The following is a 6016-nucleotide window of genomic DNA, read 5'->3' as shown; positions in this document are numbered from 1 at the left end:
TTAAAAGAGAAACAGTGTATTTGTTTGCAGATGAATAAAAATTGAGGATTTAATTGCTGGAGGTTGTTTAAAATTTTAACCCTCCAGCCCATAACTGAAACACATAAAATCATTTCTTAACTCTGTTTAAAACTAAAAAAATCTTTTCTCTAAGTCTGTACAAGATATATAAACTTGCACATGGGGAAACAAATAAAGAATATAGTCATTAGAAGGGACTAATAATTGAGTTTAGTTACGATAATCAGGAAGAATAGTTCGTTATATTCATAACAACATGACTTATGAGAGACAATAGTATGCATTTGACCAAAATAGTAACTAGTTGATTGATGGCGTTAATTGATTAGCAAATAAGGACCAATTTAGGTAACTATTTGAAAGGTTGAGTTTTTTGAAAAAGTGTTTGACATGGATATCAGAAATTTCCTCCATTATTTGATAGATAGTAATCTATTGCCAGATACATGCAAACTTGGGCTTGACCTCTTGTTACTCATCATCACTCAAACTAGAGGTAAGAAGTTTATGCACTCATGTTTGCTCCATAAATCTCTAAAGGCAACCAAAGCTATATCTAAAATAATTTTCAGTTACCAAACTATACTCATTATTGATAAAATGAGAGGTGGCTCCTATTTGATAAGAAATAATAGTTGTTGCTTTTATTTTCCATTTAACAATAGTTGTTGATGATGTTGTTAATGATCACAATTGAGGAAAATATTAGATCTAATTGTCTGTTGCGAAAACAAGGAAATACTGGCAAAAGTAGCTTCATGGAAATCATAGATTGTTGACCATTAAGTTATTGAATGGTCGGTAGGTTTCAATTTTTTATATGCGAGTTGGTATTGGTTTCTAATATGTATTTTAATGTGTTCTATGATGTATTGTTCTTCATTATCTAGTGTCCTTTCTACAACATTACTTAACCTTGTTATGGTGTGCAAAGACATTAGAGAACGCACTATAATATGTTTTACATCATTGTGATATACAGAGTTAGTGCAGTTGAGAACTTAAAGTCTTAATTTGGTAAAGTAGTTAGAATCTTCTAGGTTTTTAACTTACAATGTGTAAGATAATCTTGTTGCTAAGAATCACTCTCATTACTTGATAAATATATATTCATTTTATTATTCAATTTGGATCTCATTCGAGACAAAAGTCAGTGGTTCTTCTTCTCTTACAGGATCCATTAACCAATCTAGGTTGCATTCTACAATGAGGCCAGTGTTCATATTTTCATTCTCCTTCTATTACTCTTTTATACATGAAATATCATTTGGTTTTAGTGATAGTAGGAGTTTGATTATGGTTAGATGGATGATCTTCGCTTACACAATTTCTTTTATGATCTTTGTGGTTTGAAATTACGTAAGTTGCTTTACCATTACAATGGTAGTACGCTACAACAAATATCCCTTAGACAAATATGCTCATAGTGGATCCCTTCCTTGTTAGTAGACAAATACCCTCATATTATCCTTGTTTTTACTTAAAGATATTTGTTTATATTGTATTTCTCATATTTACCATGACTTTTGTTAGGATTTTATATTATATTAAATGGTTGTTGGGTTTAACTCTTAGTTTGATTGAATAGAATTATTTAGCCATATTGGTTTGATTGTTTGTTGTTGTTTTAGGGGAAAATAATGACTTAGTTTCTAACATATATCAGAAATATTATGTTCAAAAGCAAGGCAATGACTCTTTAAGATCCCATACTTGTTTGGTGCTAAAGTTGACCATTGACTTTATGATAAGATCATAACATAAATTAGCAAATATAAGATCCCATACCTATTAATTTGCCATTTTTTTCCTCTTTATGATAAGATAGCAATGAACAGAAAACAAGGGGCTATAAAGCTTTTTAGTTTGGAAGTTGGTTTAAATTTGAGTTTTTTGTTCTATCTCTTATTGTATTATTCTGTCTATTAATATATTGTTTCTATAGTAAATTTATGGATTATTAATGAAATACACACTTTAGGTTGTTTTGAGAATTAAAATGAGAATTGTGCACTTTTTATGTATTATTGGTTTTTTTTTCCCCTGTTTCTTGCATTGTGAAATATTTTTATGCTTCAATCTTAATAAGTACCTTTGCATTTCCAAAGTCACAAATCATAACTTGATGAGTGAGAGGATCAACCAAACTATTTTGAGGCTTTACATCCCTATGGCAGACACCATAAACCGATTGAATATATGCAAGTCGCCTAATGATTTTGTATGTATAAACCGATTGAATATATGCAAATTGTTTTTAATCATGTTGAAGCATGGTGACAATTCATATTTAGATGGTCATTTATATAGGTTTAGGTTGTAATAGCTGGTTGTACTATTGGTGAAAATCTCTACAGTTAAAGTCATTGTTTTTGTCGTCTTTGTTTTGTCTTGTCGTTATTATACAACAATGTTTCTTTTCTTCTCTGATCGTTGATATATAAGTTATGCATGATTGGTATCAAAAAGCAATTTAATTTTTAAGATCTATTGCAACTTTGAACTGATATGGATCCCTCTTTCTGCTACAACAATTTGTTATTTTTCTTCCTTCAAATACTTGAATGCCTTGCAATGTTTTACTTATGAGATACATGATAATTCACATGTTTATGTTTCTATGTATAGTTTTGCTCTGCACTCCAAGTTTTGGACTTAAAGCTTCTGCTAATGGAGATGGCCATTTCCAAATCTTAAAAACTTTTGTGTACATAGAGTAAATGTATTAGTGTTATTTATATTTCAACTCTGTTTTTTAGTCTCTATAATTATTTTTCTCTCAAACAAATCTTTATAGTATAATGTGTCATGTACACTATATTATATCTCATAATTATATCTTATATAATCAATTTCCTTTATTAATTTGAACAATTCAAATTAATCCAAATTAATTCGATTCTCACTTATCTCAAATGAGCTAACGAGAGGACCTTATAGACCTATAGTTTGAACCTCCAATGATACTCGATTAATTAATCAAACTCTTTGATTAAGTTAATCAACTTCCATTAACTGTCGGTCAATCTCTACTAAAGATCGATAATTGCACTCTTCGCACTACAGATATATGTCTGTGTTTATTGGATATAACCAATCAACAGTTCATCGACCTTTCACAAATTGCTCGTAAGTAGAGCTAGGCCAAAATTACAATTTTGCCCCTATAGTTACATCTAACTTCTTAATTACCACTGACTACTCTAATGAACAATAAGTTATAGTCCAACTATAACCTAACTCCTCTCAAGCCAGGAGAGGGTAAAGCGCCACATTGTTCAAACCTCGGAATCAGCCCTTAAGGGAGAAATTTCTCTACTTTCTCTAACTATAGAAAATGAGTGATATTCTTCTCATGTAGCTATGTTTCCAGCTCCCCAATTAGATGAATCCCCAAAATGGTAGGCATATTGAGTCGGCAAACCTGACCACTCTCACCCATGCAAATCAAAAGATTACCTTCATAGGCAAGAGTTCACAAATCACTAAGGATTTAGGTCAAGTCACCTATGGTCATCCTAGTGAATTGTAAGTCTCATCTATCAACGGTGTTATATAGAGACTATTAATTTTGTGATCCGGTCTTATACAAACTCTTTGTATACAATACTCCTGCTCAAATGTCTCCACATGAATGATAAGGATTAGATCATTCGTAGCAGTTTACAACAATTGTAACAACTATAAAGTAGACCATATTCATAGTGTCACCAGCAAAAGATACCTAGTTTTATCCATTTACTATAGATCGTCTAGGTTATCACATAAACATGATCCAATTGTATGTCTATACATACATGCTTAAGTTACAAAAGATAACTCTGGATTTTAGTTTAATGGAATATTGCATAAGTTTCATAAAACTAATCGACCACTTATTCAACTAACATATAACTATGAGGTTTTAGGACATACATCCTAACAATACTTCAGTATTGCTAGGAAAAGCTTCTTTATGCCGATTATTCAATTCTCCAACAAGCTGCCCTACTTAGAGTTCAAGATTACGAATTGATGACGGTTGACTGTGCAAAAGTGCATCATTTTTTTAATGTATTCTTTCAATAGACTCTCTAGTGGTGAAGAGGAAATGGATGGTTGTTGTGACGAGCTTGCATCTATTCGTGTCTATTTTATCCTTCATGGAACCCAGGTGGTCCATCTCTATACACATTTTGAATGCCATGTTGGTTTATGCGTGACTGTTGATTTCCACCCCAAGAAAAATCTGGGATATTCCTCTAGGCCAGATTGTAAGTGTTCGAGAATAGGCTATTCTTGATAAAAATGGACGGATTGTGGACTATGTGGGCCCATCTCAAAAGAATATGAGTCATTTCATATCATGCAACTTGAATCGGTTACCTGGTTCACAACGCTTATTTGACCTCCATTTCCATTGCCAGGTTTAATCATCGACATTGCTTATAGTAGATTTATCATCGCATTCACTTGTGTTTGTAGCAATATGATGCCACTGCTTCCTTTTGAACTTTCATTTCTTCCTCTTCTGTTTTCTCTTGATCCATATCCATCATCTTTTCGATCTTTATGGTTCCTTGATATGCGATCAAGAATGTTCTTGTCTTCCGTATAGGTCTTATCCAATAGACCTCTTGCGGCAGCATTAGCTGTCGTTTGTGATACTTCATTTAAATTGTAGGATATTTCCATTTACAAATAGGCAGGTAGTCCATTATGTGGGAAATTTCTCACGGATCTTTTAAACCATGCACATGCATCACTCAAGGTTTCATTCTCCTTTTGCTGAAAATTTGAGATTTCCCTTACTCTCGTTGCATTCTCTTTTGATGGAAAATATTTCTTCAAAAATTTCTAAACAACTTGATCCCATGTGGTGATTTCACCTTGTTTAAGTGAGTAGACCCACTTCTTGGCTTCATCACGAAGAGAAAACGAAAATAGGAAAAGACTAATTTCTTCTAAAGTAATATTCGGGACATGAATGTGTTGTATATCTCAATGAAACTTCTCAAATGAGCATGAGGATCCTTGCCTAGTCTTCCTCCAAATTGTCCAGGTGTCAGGATCATTTGGAGCATTACTGGTTTCATCTCAAATTTGGTCCTATCGAATGTTGGATGCATGATTCCAAGTGAAAATTCATACAAAATTGGCGAGGCATAATCTTTAATCGGTCTGTTGCAATTGTTGGCCAGAAGTATAGGATTGGTGGGCACTACTGCGTTATTAACCAGATTAGGCATCGTTGGGTTATTTTGTGGGTCTACCATAGCACGAGCTTTGTTCTTTTATCGTCTCTTTTTGTTTGATCTCAAGCATTTATGAAAAGTCTTCTCAATTTCTGGGTCATATATTAGCTCGGCCATTGCACCCTCGCTCATTCAATGTTTGCACCTTCTTGCAAATAAGGATGCAATGCACCAAAAATCAATATCTAAGAAAATAAAAAATAAAGATTTCAACACGTCTTAGCTACCGTAATCCCTGTCAACGACACCAAAAACTTGATGTGTTTTGAATGATGCAATGAAAATTAATCTAAACTATGCCTTTCAATTATATGAACGCATTGTTTTATCTAATTGAACCCAAGTATAAGATCAATCAGAAACCTGGTAAGTCCAAGGTCAAATGCAGAGATTACGACTAATAATGCGATGAAATAATTATCTCGATCTTAATGCGGATTGTTTTTCAAATATGTGATGTTGTGGGTTTACTTGATATATCTATCTATCGATTACAACCACAATGCAAATTACAATGGGTGTGAGTGATGACGCAATGAGTGATGAGTAGTATGCGATCACAATTACAATGCAACGTAAAGCAGCTTACAAGAGGTCGAGATGAGATTTCAATCAATAAAATAGGGTTGAGAAAGATTCCTACTAACATTTCACAAGCAATACATAAGCTACGTGCTATGCAGATGACTCATACATTATCAACTTCACTTCTCAGTGTTTCAAGTCACAATATCCTATTTCTAAAATGCATGCAATGAGTA

At 33.0% G+C, this 6016-nt stretch overlaps 1 non-coding gene across 1 annotated transcript; it reads left to right on the top strand.

The window, feature by feature from the left end:
- The first annotated feature begins 4711 nt into the window (after positions 1 to 4711).
- On the top strand, positions 4712 to 4819 carry LOC120068652 (small nucleolar RNA R71). The gene has a single exon (XR_005479288.1). It is a non-coding gene; the product is annotated as a small nucleolar RNA R71 (small nucleolar RNA).
- Positions 4820 to 6016: the final 1197 nt, after the last annotated feature.

The sequence above is a fragment of the Benincasa hispida genome, chromosome 12 (genome assembly GCF_027475165.1).
Source record: "Benincasa hispida cultivar pf3 chromosome 12, pf3_genome.v1.1, whole genome shotgun sequence".
Lineage (NCBI taxonomy): Eukaryota > Viridiplantae > Streptophyta > Magnoliopsida > Cucurbitales > Cucurbitaceae > Benincasa > Benincasa hispida.
The sequence above is the reverse complement of the archived record's forward strand: the minus strand, read 5'-3'. Positions and strand labels throughout refer to the sequence as shown.